Genomic DNA, 17,328 nt, shown 5'->3' with positions numbered 1-17,328 from the left:
CAACCCAATTTTGTTGTTTTATGGTCAATAATTGGCAGCATGTTGGTAAATGGATGGAAAAATGGCCCTGCAGAAAACAAAAGAAGTTGAATTTTAGTTTATTGAATTATAGTTATTTTAATATGAATGTTATAGCTAAAATATTTTACTGTTATTTACTTTATCATATTCATCTAGGAAAGGCTCTTTCATTCTCAACATTTTTTTTTAAACAAAAGCCAAGTGTGTTTGCTCATTTCTTGCATTTGAAATAGTCCTTAATAACATCCTTGGCCTGAGACTCTTTGCCATAGTCCTTAACCATCACACAAGTGCAACCGACCAATTTATGGGGTTTTCTCTCTCTGTTGATTTTACAGAGGCCTACCCATTCCCCTAGCATCTTGTCATCAACCTTATATGGTGGATTTGGTGTTCAGCACACAGGGCCCCCAGCAACTTGACGTACAGAGGTTCATTGCAGTTGGATGCAAGCACACAAAGACGGGCTTGCCTCTTGTCTAAGGCTTTGCTAGCTTCGCAAATTCCAAGTGCTAGGCCGTTGTGGATGAGGGCTGTTTTCAGCATCTCTCGTAGAGCAGTATTAACATCCTTTACACCTCCAGCAGCAGTGCCTTCCTTGGCCATGGCGGTGAGTGACGGGTGGAACCGAATCTTGAATGCACCTAAGCCTCTGTCTCTCGCTACTTCGGGGCAGCAGGGAAACAGCTCAACATAAAAATTTTAAGATATATAATATCTGGCAGATTTGGAGAAAGGTCATTTTATGTTGCGATAACCCACAATTTGAAGAACACACTTCTAGAAAAAGACACATACAGGTCCTGAAGTCAAATACAAACCCTTGATGCTTCAAATTTAGAAACTAGCATTGCATTTTACATGCCATTTAGAGAGAGCGATTTTCTATATTTGAACTTGATTCCAAAACGACACGTGAGGCATTATTATGTTGCCTTTTAAAATCTTTTGGTTTTCTTACCTCGAATGGAATGTCAGGTTCTACATTGTTTGGTTTCAAGGCTCCACATGGCTCAAAGTAGACTGAGTATGCTTGGGTCACTCAGGACATAGGCTCTGATGCCAGGAGCCCTGTTTCCTCTGCTGGATCATGAGAAGTCACCTTGGAATTGGACCTCTGGGTCTTTTAGAGAATCCTATACTCTTTTGCCATGTGCAATTGAATCAGCGGACTCATCTGCACCAATGTCAGATATTCTTAATTATTCTGCTCTGGGAAAATAATTGGCTGGTTCATACGAAAGTCCAAATTAAAAGGATTTATTCCTCGGAAAAACTCAATTTGCCCAGTAGTTCTTGATATGGTTTGTCAGAGTAACCATCTGGTTTAGCCATCTCTGGTTGCCTAATACCTTGTTGGCTCTGATTCAGCTGGTATAAGACCTAATTCAGAGCTTATGATACACTGAGCATTAGGGCTTCTACTTACCCAAATCTATTTAGCCCTTTCTATCATGCATTCATGAATCCAAGCGTTCATCAATTTATGTATACATTAATTCATTCAACAAGTATTTCTTGTGCTCCATGAATTGCCATGTTCTCTAAAAGACCCTGGGAATAGACTCTCAGCATACTTTGTTTTTCAAGCAAAGCTAGACACTGTAAGTGCCCTCATGAAACTTATAGTGCCGATGACATTTTTTCCTATTATAAATAATATAAATGTAAAACTATAGCTTTGATAAGTTTACAAAAGAAATCTTTGTAATGCTACAAAAACCCAGAATGGGAGAATGTGACCTACCCAAAAATGTGAGAGATTTATTTAATACTGCTTTAGATAAAAAACAAGTAAGAGTGAAAAGCAGAGTGTTTTCAGGATAGTGTGAGGCCTTGTAGTGAGAAATAATATGTCTTTGACAAAGAACTAGAGGAAAGCCAGTGGCTACAGCACCAAGGATAAGAGAGAAATATGGCAGGTGATTGTGGAAAGACAGGCATGGGTATGACCAAGCGAACCTTGTAGGACATCTTGGGGATCTTGGCTATTATCCTAAGACAAACGGTGGGTCATTGTGTGGTTTAAGCAAGAGGCCGTGGAGGGTTGAGCAGATAGTATGGTGACAAGCACATAGGAGGGTGACATATTAAGATCCATATTTCAAAAGGATCATTCTGAATGTAGTGTAGACTGGTACACCAATGTGAATGCTAGAGTAGTAGGAGAGGATGATAACTTGGGTAACACAGGGTGGGTTTCAAGAGAAGAAGTCATGGATTAAATATAGTAAAGTAGGGAATGGACAGAATTAAGAATTCCTCGGCATGTGGCTGGTAGAACTGAGTGTGTGGTGGTGCCATTAACTAGGACAGATAACACTGAGAAAAGACTACTTTCATCTTGCTTGTCTGCCTCCCCTTTCTCCATACAGTATATCCAGCACAGCAGCATATCCATCTGTTTGTTTCTACAGAATGTTAAGAAGGCAAATTTAATGACCATTGACACAACATATAATTGAGAATCGCTTGTTCCAATGATATTGGTGCTGTTGCGGGAAAAGAGTTCAATTATTATTGGGTTGTCGGAAAAGTCATGACATATTTTGTCTATGTTTTTCAAAGGTCATTTATTTATATAAAGAACAAAGATCAATCAATGATATATTGCCCGTTTTGTTTGATAACCTTTTGCCATCTTTCAGTGAGCTTCATAATTCCTCATTCATAGAAGGACCTGTCTTTATTTGCAAAAAACTGAACAAGGTGCTGATTTACAGCCGACTCTGAATTGAACATTATACCATGCAAGGAGTTTTGAAGAGAGTGAAACAAGTGGAAGTCTGACGGTGCAAGTATGGTGGGTGTGGCAACACATCCCATCCAAGCTCCAATAATTTTTGATGGGTGATCAAATTTGTGTGTGGTCTTGGGTTGTCCTGATGGAACACAACTCCTTTAAGCTCTGGACATTTCTGGATGATGGATTCATTCAAACTGTCCAATTGCCAACAGTATACATTCAAATTGATTATTCGGTTCCTTAGCAGGAGCTTGAAAAACATGACACCTTTAAATCCCACCACACTGAGAGCATAACCCCCCTCTGATGAATGTCTGCTTTCGATGTCGTTTGAGGAGAATCATCACGTCGGGACCAAGACCGTTTGTATGCCACATTGTTGTAAACAATCCACTTCTCATCACCAGTTATCAGTCACTTCAAAAAAGGATTGTTTTCCTCATGTTAATGAGCATATTGCAGATGTTTATACACGCCTTCAAATGAACTTCTTTGAGTTCATGTGGAACCCAAATATCGAGCTTGCTTACATATCCCAGCTTCTTCAGGTGGTTGTGAACACTTGAATGATGGATGTTCAATGTTTCTGCAATCTCTCATGTCGTGTAATGTGGGTTTGGCTCGATCAATGCCTTTATTTTGTCGTCATCAACCTCGGTGGGCCTCCCTGACTGAGGAGTGTTGTTGAGATAAAAATCACCAGCACGGAATTTTGTGAACCATCATTGGCACTGACATTTTTGTAGAGCATTGTCACCGTAAACTTTATGCAACTTTTCACAAGCTTGACACGCATTCTTCCCTTTATGGAAGTAAAACAGTAAATTATGGCAAAAATGCAGTTTGGTGTTCCATCTTCAACTTGTTGTAAAATCTCCAAAACTCAACTAAATCACTCAATTTGTGTTTAGAATGAAGCTAGAACAGTCAGCTGTCAAATGACATAGCAATAACATAGATGCTAATGACTCTAGTACTTCCAAAAATGAACTAGTGTCATCTGTCTCAAACATGCGTCATGACTTTTCTGATGACCCAATATAACCAGTCAGAGTAATGTAGTGGAAAGGGTGTGTGAGCTTTGTAATTGAGACACACTTAGCTCTAAATCCTGGTTTGCCACCTCTTAGTTTTGAAAGAGTTGACAGTTTATTTTAAGGCATTTCAACCTGCACACTATTGACATTTTGGGCTAGATAGCTTTTGGATGTGAGCGGCTGTCGTGTGCGTTTTAGGATGTTAAGCAATACTCCTGGCTTTTACTCACTAGATGCCTGCATCTCTGCCTCTGTTATGACAACCAAAATGTCTCCAGACTTTGCCAAATAGTCCCCAGGAGGCAAACTTTCCTCTGGTTGACAAATCCTTTACCTTTTTTGAATATTAGTTATATCATTTGTAAAACATCTATGCTCTACATACCTTCTTGACTGATAAATATCTGTTACATACAAAATTAGAAATATACAATTAGATATTAAAGCAAATATTTCGAATAACCAGGTAATCATAACAAATTATAAATTTTAAAAATTTACAAACATCATTAACATCAAAAAAATATCAAAGCACTTTTCTTCTGTTAGGGCTCCTTCCAGGGCCTTTAAAAGAAGTTCATGTACAAGTGAAGAGCCCTGAAACTCCATGGCCTTCACAGCAGGTAGGCCTCTGAACAGAATTTACCACATTTGAAAGATGGAAATTGGATTAGAACAAAAGCCATTGTCTTCAAGCCCTACATGGGTTCTCCCTAGTAAGGTTTACTCTTGACTCCACTTAGAAGTATAAATGCTATTCCCCCCCCCATACTATGTGCTACCAACATCCACAACAAAAGCCTTTTCATTATTACAAGTACTTATTACATGTTAGAAGAGAATACAACTTCCATTATTCAATCTGTCTTTGAAAAAGAACCTTCTGTTATTTTAGCACACAACTTAATTAAGTGACAGTGTAGGCTTACCTTAAAAGCCTGTTGATTGGAAGATTGATGGTTCAGTGACTGAGTAAGCAAAGGACCAGGATGAAAATATTATGGGCCTTATTCTAAAATTTATCACTGATCTTATCACCTTAGAAACAACTTCCCCTAAAGCCTCTTTATGAGATTCACTGAAGAAATAATTGCCTGTTGTGAAATCTGTTGAAATTAACACAGGTATCTAAATATCTATTAAGAGATTAAGGTTTCAGGACTAGGCAGCTATTGGCTACCAAGCATGTTTATGAAATTCAATATGGTGAGAGACTTGGCCACCATAGAAATGACCTCTCTTTCATTATATATAAAAGGAATTGTGTTCCTTGGGTTTTTCTTCCAGGAAACTTTTCTGCCTTTGAAACAATTCAATTGATGACAGCCAATTGCATTAAAATTTTGCTTCGGCTCAATCAGGTTTATATTGAACTCTAATCTCCAGTTGCTATTTTAATTTCAAATAACAATAGCTATTGTATTTGTTTATTACAGGTGCCATACAAAAAACTGCAGACTAGATGGCTTAAACAATATAAATTTATTTTCTCACAGTTATGGAGACTTGGATTTCAAGATCACGAAGTGCTGGCAGGGTTGGTTTCCTCTTCGTCCTCCCTCCTTGGCTTATGTATGGCTGACATTTTACTGCTTACTCATGTGGTGGTCTCTGCATGCACACCTCCAGTGTCTCTCTGATCTCCTCTTCTTATAAGAACACCAGTCAGATTGGATTAGGGCCCACTCTGATAGTTTCATTTTAACATAGTTATCCCCTTTAAAGGCCCTATCTCTAAATACAGTCACATTTTGTGGTACTAGTGTTTAGGCTTCTACATATGAATTTGGGGGGACACACTCAGTCTATAATAGCAACCTTGTATATTTAGATGGACATTTACTGTTTATAAAATCTTTTCACATCTATTATTTTAGTAGACTAAATATCTATAAACTCTCAGTAATCATGACAAGGAGTAATTTCATTTTCCCTGCATTGCTTGGGAAAACAAACTATTCACATTCATGATTTAATATAATATAGGCTCAATGCATGTGTCACGGAGCTATAGCTGTTTAGAGTAGTGCAGTCACTGCTTACTTCATTATTATGAACCCAATACAGTTGTCTTTTGTTTTGAGCCTGAGTTTTTCATGATTAAGGCAGCTTAGTTTTTGGTTTGGTTTGTGTTGATTAGTGAGAGAGATGGATTTTGGCAGTAATATATGAACAACTATTGTGACTTCTTAAACAAACAAACAAACAAACAAACAAACAAACAAACAAACAAACAAAATCAGATTCTGAGCTGATTAGGTAAGCTAAAGCTCTCATTGTGTGCCTGACTGTAAGTACTGCTATCGCTTACAATCTGAACTCTCACTTTCTGGATATTTGATATAAAAATTTGCCAAAAATTCTACAGAAACTGCACTCACCCCGGAAAATCATCTCTTGTACCAAATATGCATGTGTATACTACTAAAAACATTTAAGTTACACCTGAGTTCCAGACGAGAGGATGTAGAGTGCATTGAAGTTTAATTTACTTGTTTTTCCAAAAGGATTTAATGTCTTATTTTTGTTGTTCAAATATAGTGTACATCATCACAATTATTTTCCTGTATTCATGTGACTCTATCTTCTGAAGAGGTGCAAAAGCTCTTGAAGAAAGTAAGTGAGCCTAAGAGACCTAGAAAAGCTCATAGATTAAAAGGAAAGTTGGAAATGATAAAAACTATTGAGAGAAGTGTGAACATAAAAGTGATTGAACGAAAATAAAAAAAACTTAGACCTTGCTAAGGAGTCTGGATTTAGTGAAGTAAACAGTGAAAATATCAAAGAACTGTTAACATCAACTAGCGAAGGAATCACTCTCTAGAAAATCGTTCAACTTGATGTTCATCATTACTCCAAGAACAGCAATCCTCATTCTATTGTAAGGTTCTAAAATAAATTTTAGGAAGAGTATACAAAATAGTTGTTGCAAGTAAGTGTGATTATGTCTTGAGTAAAAGCATCACATCCAAAAGTTGTAACTGTAAGTATATTATTACCTGTAGCAAAAGGATCCAAATCAAGTCTATTTTGAAGGTTTGTTGGCTTCTCTGGCCCATTGCCTCATAACTGGCTTTAGTCAAAGATTTATGGCCATTCTTGAGAACCTAGAAGAAAGAATTACCTCTTATTTTTTGGATTCACAAATTGGCAATTTACTATGTTACTTAGCCCTTCAGCAGCTCACTCTTACTTACCCTCATCCCCAACTAGCAGCAGTGTGACTACAGGCTCCAAGCCACTCTTCTTGTCACCAAACCTTACTAGAGAAACTCTTCCATTTGTAGAACCCATTAAAAAGTACTTTACTAATGGTGATTTTCAACCACTGTTATCTGTAATGTTATTTTACTATTTGTATTATAGTATATTTTCATTGAAGTATAGATAAAAAATATAATTCTACCTGATACTATGCAGTATCCAGTTATCTTGGTGTTAGAAAATTAGAAATTGCTATTTACTTATGCAGCTCCAGTGTATAGATGTAGTAGAAGCACATATTTTTGACAAATGAATGAATGATGAACAGAATAGCCCTCTCTAACATTGACATCTTCTAGGCTGCCTGGGAATGCCATCACATGTGAAACTCTGTATATAAAGAAATGTATTCAGAGTTACAAACATCTTTCCCATAACCTATTGAAACACAAAGTTGGGGCACTGCTCCAATTTTGATTTTTCTGATTAGAATATAGTCAACCTGATTCATATATTCTGAAATATCAGAATTTTTTTCTGGTAGCATTTCCTATGATTCCCTTTTTGAAAGCCAACTATGTTTTTCTCTTCCTACTGGATCTATAATTGTTCATTTTGGTGTCTTGTACTTCAGATACAGAGTTACTTTTACTCTCCAGCTGAAACTACTCCACTGGGACTGTGCCTAATATGCTACCTTACACGCCAAAAGATCAAATAGGCATAGTCTAAGAGAAGAGTCATATGCAATTACATGCTGCGCAAATGGCTTTGGATGATGACAGCAGGGTCTTTACTCCACTCCAGCCAATTAGCTACTGATGCTATCTATGGTCCAGCCCTACCACTCCTGTCCCCTGTGCAGACAAATAGTTCCCTGTCACTATAACCTAGGAAAGCTTATAATGAGGCTTCTCTTTATCTCCTGGTGCTGACATTGTGGTGGGGTATCATTTCATTTCCATGTACTTTGTCTTCTGGAGAATTTTTCTGGTGCAGTCCAACTAGGAATGCGTCTTCTCATTAATTCCATTGCAACCTCTGGTAAATTCTCTCCTTCCTGTTAGGGTTAAAGGTAGAATTTGTCACTCAGATTTATAACACAGCAAAACACATTTTTCAAGGCTGTCTTGGAAAGGCTAATAGACTGAATTTCTCAGGCAAGTATGTGGGAATATTGACTTCTTTCTACTTATTTGTTTTTGTGTGGTTTCCAGGAATGGAAAGCCATGAGATAAGGGTGCTTACCAAGGCCATAACAAAATTATGTACTTTGAGTATGTCCTACAGTTTTATTTTCTTATCTGACTTTCTCTCCCTGTCTCTCATGGACTTGGAAATTATTTTTAATTTTAAAGCACTCTTGCAAAAGCATGTGTTTCTGTCCATTTCATTTCTGTTGATCATTTCTATTGACTAAGGATCTTGAGAAGTAAATTCAAATTTATAGTACATTGAAATTTCATAGAGGAGAAAGTTATATCAACTTGAACACAAATAGCTTCTTACAGTGTTACCATATATTTTGAAACTGTTCATCCAAAAACAAATCATATAGTCAGAAAAGAAATCCCTATAGAAATTATGAACTTGGAAATGATAACAACATTTGCTAACATCACAAAAAGAAAAACAGCCAGACATTACTTGCCTCCAGGTGGAAGAACACAATACTACTTCTAAAATATTCTTGCCAAAAAATTTAATCTGAATTTGATCAAACCTACATCTTACTAGCATTTTCCAGGAAATACAGGAACAAAAGGGCATGTAAACACCACGGGAATGTAATCAGCATAATTCCATACTTGTTTACTTAACAAATAAATGCAAGGAGGAATAAAAAAAGAGTTGGAGGGAAATCTGTAGTTTTAAAGGGACTTAAGGAACTCATCAACCTACCTTTGACATGTTCCTGAAAGAGAAAGATTTGGAATTATTGCCCAAATTTTTCATTTCATTGATGAGAGAATGCAGCCTTAGTAATGATAATCAATTTGGCCAAGGTCATACAGCCATAATAACCCTGACTGTCAAAGCTCTTGTTTTCTAATGCCATATGTCTTAACAGCAGCATGGAATATCTTACAATATACATGTAGGCCATAATTTCTAATTTACACAGAGCTCAAATAGAAAGTAATTAATAGGATAAGAATTTTCTTGGCCATATGAGTAGATAGTATTTATTTATCTTAATCAATTTGAATTTTATTATTGGTCATATGCAACAATTGTAATATCCCATCATAGTCTACATTTGAGAAAAGGAATTCAAATAAAATAGAAACATATCACTAACTCATAATTCTTATCCTCAAAGATTAAATTTACCTTTTCCAGATTCGTGGCTTTAGCTAGGGAGGATGTACATGTAAGGCTGAACTGCCTTTGAACCAAATGTATAGCAAATCATAAAGTACACAACTAAAACTAAAATAACTTCATTTGATTAGCACTCTTGTTCATGAGCTAAAAATAATGTAGACCAGAGCTTCTCTAATCCTTTTCATAAACATATTTGAAAGTTGATGTCATAGTGTACTGTATACGGAGACAAACTTTCTCTGCATTTAACTGAGTTAGGATTGAAATAAATCTCTTACACAAGATCTCATTCCTTATATCTTTGTGAGAGTGAGCAAGAGGAGAAAGTCAAATCTGGGAATCCTGGGAAAGTAAACACACAAGATATATTGTGGAAATACGTTTTTTCCTTTTTTTCATTGTAAAATATATTTCTGCATTTATACTTACCCCACATGTGTGAGATGTGGAAGGATTCAAGACCTGGGAAGACTCAAAGTATGAATAGAGGAAAGATTCTGAATGCTTTATCATATAGGCAGAAAAAAATATAAATTTTGTAAATATGAAAGAGTTAGGGCACATTTTTTCACCACTCTTTTCCCATTATTGCCATCCTTTTCTTAACTTTTGAACTTGATAAAATGTTCATGAATGTACTCCAGTCATAGATTGACAACAAAATTATAATGCAAGAGAAATAGTCCAAACATATGGTGTATTTATCTATTAGTTATGTTTTAAAAGAAGTGGCTGCTGATAGCACCCAACTTATTGAATATAAAGAAACAATTCAGTCGTTGAATAATTTGGGTGGTTTATCTTAATTTGTGACTTTTTTGGTACCACAATCAGGAAATAATCACTTAATATTAAACTGCTAAATCAAAACCTGGAGTGATTTTGAAGTAAGCAAATAAACAAATTTTGATTGAGCACCTATTGTGTGTAAGATACAGGGCTCTGTATGCCCTTTAGAGAGAACAAAATGAATAATACAGCACTTCTAGTAAATACATCCTTAAACCATTTTTAGAGAACTAAATAGATTATAAGAAAATGTATTTTCAATTTCTCATTGAATGCTGAATACTTTACCAGAAACTGAGAATGTATTAGAATTAGAAGTCATATAATTTAAAATCTCATTCCACATTAGATAGTGGCCACCATATTTTTAGATTCATAATAAAACACATGATCTGACAATGGAATACAATATTTAAAATCAGGAATTACAGAACTCATTTCTTTGAAGAAAACCCTAAGTAGTTCATTTGTTTATTATAAATGGTCAACCTTCATCATTTTGGGGCAATTTAGAAAAGAATCATGTCAAGGATAGGACAGAGAGACTCAGGTACTGTTGTGTAGAGGAACAAATCAGGAATATTTTTTGATTGAATTGTCATATCTGCATTAAGTCAATCAAAGTACATATCTTCATTTTCCCTGCTCTTGACATATTACATCATATTTCAAAATTATAATTTTTTCTTGTCCAGGCTAATAAACGTGTATGGTGAAATGGATAATCGCAGACAGTAGATGATCATGGACTTTGCTCAAGCTATTCATTCATTCATCAATTGACCCATTCACCAAATACCTGAATGACTATTTATGCAAAGTACTGTATAATTATCCCTGTTTATTCTTGTCTCTTCACCATATCCCTCTTTACTAGATTCTTGCTTTTAGCATATAAATAACTAAACTATGTCTCACCCACTTTAAAAACTCCTTGAGGTTGTCTTCCCCTGTGTTCCTATCTTGCATTCTTTTTACAAACTTTGAAAAACTTAACCTGTATTTCAGTATTTCTTTATCCTCCATTATGCCAACCCATAGCAGTTTGTAATTTCTTGATCACATCTCTGAAATTGACATTGCTAAGGTAGCCAATAACCTTATTGTTCTGTTGAAGAGAAATTTAACTACTTTGCATCATTTGGCACTATTAATTGCCTCCCTTCTTGACACTATCCTTCAATGACTTTTTCGTTTTCATGATGGAGGATGATTTTGTGGCACATTTTAAAACACACCTTCTCTCAAGCAAAGCTCGCACCTGACTGACTGCACAAAACAAGTTGAAACTTGTCACACCCTGTTACTAAGGTTTGATGTGCCACTTCCTGTATTGTAGATCCCTGCCTTTCTGTTGGATGGCACTTTGCAGCAGTATTCATTGAAGTTTGTGATCACAACAGAAAGGCTCCATGTCATACATCGCTTCTGGTATATGGCAATTTCTTTCAAATACAAACATTACAGCATGTCCTCAAACACCTTATTCACTGGATCTCACACTGTGCGACTTCTGGCTCTTCCTCAAAGTCAAAATGACTCAGGACATTGAGGCAGCCATGACCACACAACTAAAGACACTCAGGAAAGAGGACTTCCAGAACTGCTTCAGAAAGTGGCAAAGATGGTGGCATAAATGTGTTCGAAGCAAGAGGGTGGGGGGTATTTTGAGGGGGATTAATGGCAATGTGTCTTTTACCATAATAATTTTTTTTTTAAATTTAAACATTCACCATATTTTTTGATCATACCTCATATGAGGAAAACAGCAAGAGCTTGTAAAGATTTGGGATGGAAACTAGTAAATACACAAACCGAACACACAGGATTAGATTATCAAGTCTGACTGACACAAATTAGTGATTTTTTCTCCAAAGCAAACTTTACAAATAATTTGAGGGATATAAACAAACAAGAGGCACAGGCAAAGAAGGAAGAGATCTGGGACATTGAAGATGGTTCCCCAGTTATTTCCTTTCCACATTGAACGTGAACTTCCTGGTCCGAAGTAGGTAAGGACTCTCAGAAAACAGGAAGAGTTTGGTTTTCTTGCCTCTCTGGTTTCTCTACCATCTGTCTCCAGCACTGCTGCTGGAGTTATCTTGCTAAAGGCCAATCTTTAGATGACACCTATGCTTAAAATTCTTAATGGTAACCTATAGCTATGAAGGTTATGTTAATACAAAGCCTTCCTAATATGTCCCCTGTTATCTCTCTACTCTTATCTTCCAGAACTAGTATTCGTATTGTCAGTCATTATGCCTGCAATTCCACAAATGGATCAAGCTGTTTGCCATCTGTGGTTGCTGTGAACTTTTACAAAATGCCTTTTTACTATCTATTTAGATAATTGTTTTAATATATTCCTTATACTGCCTATCCTCTTATGTATTTTATTCTATTAGTAAATTTTTTAATACCACACAGCCTTCCTTTCTTAAAATAAATCATGCTTGGTCAGGGTGAATAATCATTTTAAAGTATTATTGAATTCTATTAATGATTAATTCTATTAATCATAGGTTTCCTTATGATTTTTTTTGCACCTGTATTTATAAGGGAGATGGACATAACATTAGTTCTCTTTTATTTTACTATCATTGCTAGGTTTTGGTATCAAAATAATGACATTCAATTAAATGAATTGAAAATTTTTTTAATCTTTTAATGTCTACTGATATAATTTCCACCACATTCAAATTAGCTTTCACTTTAAATTTCAAAAGAGCTCAGCATGAAGTGGTCAGATACCAAAGGCTTATTTGGAGATAATTATTATAACTTTTTAAATTTATACATATATTACTAATAATTTTTCAGAGCACTGCTTCTTTTAGAATTATTTGGAATGATATATTTTCCAAGAAAATTAGCTTTATTAACATATAGTTAAGAATATCATTCTCTTCTAATTTTTAATTTCCTCTCTATCTATTGTTATATTACTTTTGTGAATTCCTTTTCCATGTTGAGTTTTATCAGATATGTTTATTTTTCTGTCCCCTTAAAGTTCAACCCTTGATATAACTTATAATTTCCAATAATTTGTTCAATTTTTAATAATTAATTTCATCTTCAAATTTACTATTTTATCCATCTTGTCTTTCTTTAGAGATTGTTTCCTTTTTTGAGTTGCAAATTAAATTTCTGAGATAACCAACAAAAATAAAAACTGTGGAAAGAAAGAAACAGAATAGTAAAAGATATGACAAAAAGAAAATAAAATCTACATGGAAAAAATCAATATATACACACATATAGATAGACATCATATACATATACATATGCATATACATATACAGAAATAAACAAAAAACAGAATAAACTTACTAGTTAAACCAGAAATGTGGACAGAATGCCTAAAATATAAGGAAGTTCACAGAAAGATAAAAAGTAAAAGAATGGACTAAAACCAAGCAAATGCTAACCAGAAGGAAGCTGCTTTAACTATAGTATTATCAGATAAAATGGACTTTAAGTTAAAATAATTGGAGATAAAGAAGGTAATTACATAATGATAAGAGCTTCAATTCACCAAGAAAAGTATAATAATTTATAATTTGTATACTTCTTGATATAAATTCAGAGTGGTAGAACACAACATACTTTTCTCATAATCAATAGATCAGGCAGTTAAAAAACATCAGTAAGGGTACAGAACATGTGAACAGCACAATTAATGATCTTGATATAATGACTATACACAGATTACTAAATGCATGGACTGGAGAACACTCATTTCTTTGAAGCATACTCTTAAAATATTTATGAAAATTGACTACAAATTATACGAAAGCAAGCTTTCGTACAATTTCAAAAAATCAAATTTTCTCTCAAAATATCTATTCTGTAAAAGGTGTGTGTCCTTTATCTCTCAGGAATCTGCATCTCAGAGCTTGAGTGAAATGCCTTCCTCATCACTGGAGATATTTTCTCTTTGAACCAAGTACTGCAAATGACAAGGACAGTTAACTTACCTTTGGGGTATCCTACCTTGGACCGACTACCCACAGTTGGGATTGGCTAGAACCATCAGTGCAGGCTTACAGAACCAGAGACTGAAATCTGATTTTAACTTCCAGGTGTCAAGGCAGGAGAGTTTACAATTGCTACTCTAACTTGAGTCGCATTGCAAGTCTCCTTCCCCAAAGTGATGATAAAATGCTCATCAGACCAAAGCGAACATGTCTGTTGGCTTTGCATCACAGTTGGGTGGCCTCCTTCTCTTTCTTAATGATATAGCCAGCTTCTCAAAAACTAGCTTTCCATGTTATGTAAGTTATACAGTAGAGCCCATTTCATATCTAAGTCATCCAAGGTAAGCGCTTTTGACCCAGCCTGCCCTTTGGGCTGACATCTGACCTCTGTTTATACTTCAGATCCATCTTAGCAAAGTGACCAGAGCCTGAATCTCTGACTCTATAGGTCAAGTCTCAGTGAAACTGCAATTTCTCTGAATTGTTGAAGCCTAAATATGGCATACAGTGAGGAGACAAAGGTCACTATTAAAAAGAAAAGAAAAGAAATGAAATATTCAATTACAATACAAGAAAGTTCCAAAATGCCACTGGATTCACTCTTTTTGTTACAAAGGTCATTGTAACTTCTATGGTATTTCCAGTAACTAAGGTTTTCAAGCATTTTCTACCCTATACTTGAGAGCTTATGCAATGGGCATTCCTTGGTTTGTTGCACTGTAATGCACACCATGGGAGCTTATTGAGTTGGTACAAAGTGTTCATAATTCTATGCCTTCTGCAAATGAATTATATATATTTGAATACATTTTAAAACCACATATTAGACAATGTTTAAGAACAACTAGAACATCATGAATTAGTTAAGTGTTTGTAAAACTCTATAAAATTCCAATACCATCTCATTACAATGAGTATTAAGCTTGTTCTGTGCTTTGTTGGGTGCTTGTTAGGATGAAAAACCTGGAATTGGTATGCAAGGAAAGTCATAGAAACAGATAATGGGAAATGAACTATAATGAGTGGCCCTTTCTGGGATGGAAACGTATCTAAGGTACATTGAGAACATATGTATAGAAAATAATTCTCCCTTGGAGGATGGATGGGAGGTTTATGAAAACAGAGAGAGGCAGTAATATTTAAATTAGATGAGTAAGATAAAGAAACAATAGGAATGTTAGCATTGGCCACCTCATTTGTTTCTGTGTACAGCTCCAGGCAGGTGGCCATGCGATAGCATCATTAATATTTTACAAATGAAGATACTGAGATACTTGGAGGGTATTGATTTCTCACAAGGCTTTTAGTAAATAGGCATAAGAATTGGAATTAGAAATGGTGCTTTTTTTTTTTTTACCCTCTTGAATTTTGGTGCTTTGTTCCATACCCCAACTATTTTATACAAAACATATTTTCTTCAGGAAGTATGATGCACAATTAATGACAATTGCTGCTGATCCCATTCACATGCCACAAAATGAAGTGTGAAAGCAGCAGTAGCCCTGGTGTCAAATAGAAGTATATTTTATTCCTATTGAGACTATTAGAAAGGAACATACTTTGATGGCCAAAAACATAAAATGACTCATTTTAGGTTGTTCATTTTTCTAGATGTAACATTAGAGAAAATTTAATTTTCTTGTTTTTTTGTCTTTATGGAATTATATATAGAGAGAAATGTGCACAGATATGTGTTCAGCTATGTGCATTTTCACTGAGTACACTTGTGTGAGAAGTAGCCAGATTAGGAAACAGAACATGATCGTACCCTTAGAAGTCACCCTGTGGGCTCCCTTCTAGTCACCAAGTCACAATCATTATTTTGACTTTTCATATCACAGATCAGTTGGCCTGTTTTTGAACTTTATGTAAATGGGACCATCCAATTTGTCCTGTTTTATATCTGCTTTCTTTTTCTCAACATTTTTGTGAGATTTCTCCATATGTTGCATGCAGTTGTAGTTCACTGATTCTCATTGCTGTATACTGCATCATGTGTGAACATAGTACTTTTCTTCCTGTGGTGAGAGGCACTTGCTTTGGACTATGAATAATAACATTATGAACGCTATTGTGCCATCTTTTGTTTTGCCTAATTTAAAAATTTTATAGAAAGAGCTTTATGAGGTAAGTTAAAAAAAAGTGTAAGTCAACTTTGTTACAATTTTGGAGGTAGTTTAGAAGTAGGAATAGAAAGAGAAATGACAAAAAAATGGAGAGAGAAAGGGGGAAAAAAGGGTACTATTGGCAATGTTCTCCCTGATTTACAATTATTATGATAATTGTGATACTGATCATGATGGTCATGATAGTAACAACTATTGAGCATTTGGTAGGTGCCAGGCACCCTACTAAACGTTTCATATCTATTTCATTTGGTCCTTAAAACAGTTCTATGAGAATTTTACAATAATTATTCACATTTTTTTAATGTTGAAAACTGGGGCTTACACATATCAAACTACTTGCTTAAATCACACTGCTATAAAGGAATGGAACCAGGATTTGAGCTCTGCAGCCTGTCTCTAAATTTGGTGAGCTTAACCACTGTACTCTTATGTTACTTCCTAAAATGTAGGGAATTTTATTACTATTTTACAGCTGAAGAAACTGGCTCAGGAAGGTAACCTGCTCAAAGTCACATAGATAGAAAATGGTTGACCCAGTTTACAAAATTATCGACCTAGCAATCCACATTTTAAAAAATACCGAAACAAAAGAGGGGACAAGAAAAGAGGAAAGAGATAAAATAGGGAATAAAAAATTACTAAGCACATTTATTTAGTTATTTATTAGTTAGTGTTCAACCTCAAAAACAAAAATCACTGTCACTTTTTAAAAATGGTAGACTACAGGGAATGCATTATACAAGTGATAATAGAACCAAGCCAGACAGTGGATAGTGTGGTAAACCAGAGGTTAATGTTAGTAGGAAATCAGTCACCATTTGTAGACTGGAAGGACAAAAGGAGTCAATAGTATTGGATCTCAAAGGTCTGGGTGACCCAGTGGAAGCTGGAACCACAGGGACCTATTTGGTGCAATAGGATGGAGATGATCAGACATGAGCTTGGACATACTGGATGGAGAAGACCCAAGAATTACCAGAGATGCCTCCAAGGCTGAGGGGAAAATCTGGGTTTTTAGGAGCCTTGGTTGTAAGAAGAATGTTTAAACAGCTTACGCTAGTCATAGAGATAGTAGTAGGAAGAAATAATGAATGCCA

General features: G+C 35.4%; 1 pseudogene; it reads right to left on the bottom strand.

The window, feature by feature from the left end:
• Positions 1-232: 232 nt before the first annotated feature.
• LOC109393987 (40S ribosomal protein S12 pseudogene) lies at positions 233-627 on the bottom strand (annotated as a pseudogene).
• Between the last annotated feature and the right edge of the window lie 16,701 nt (positions 628-17,328).

Source organism: Hipposideros armiger, unplaced genomic scaffold (assembly GCF_001890085.2).
Source record: "Hipposideros armiger isolate ML-2016 unplaced genomic scaffold, ASM189008v1 scaffold_403, whole genome shotgun sequence".
Classification (NCBI taxonomy): Eukaryota; Metazoa; Chordata; class Mammalia; order Chiroptera; family Hipposideridae; genus Hipposideros; species Hipposideros armiger.
The sequence above is the reverse complement of the archived record's forward strand: the minus strand, read 5'-3'. Positions and strand labels throughout refer to the sequence as shown.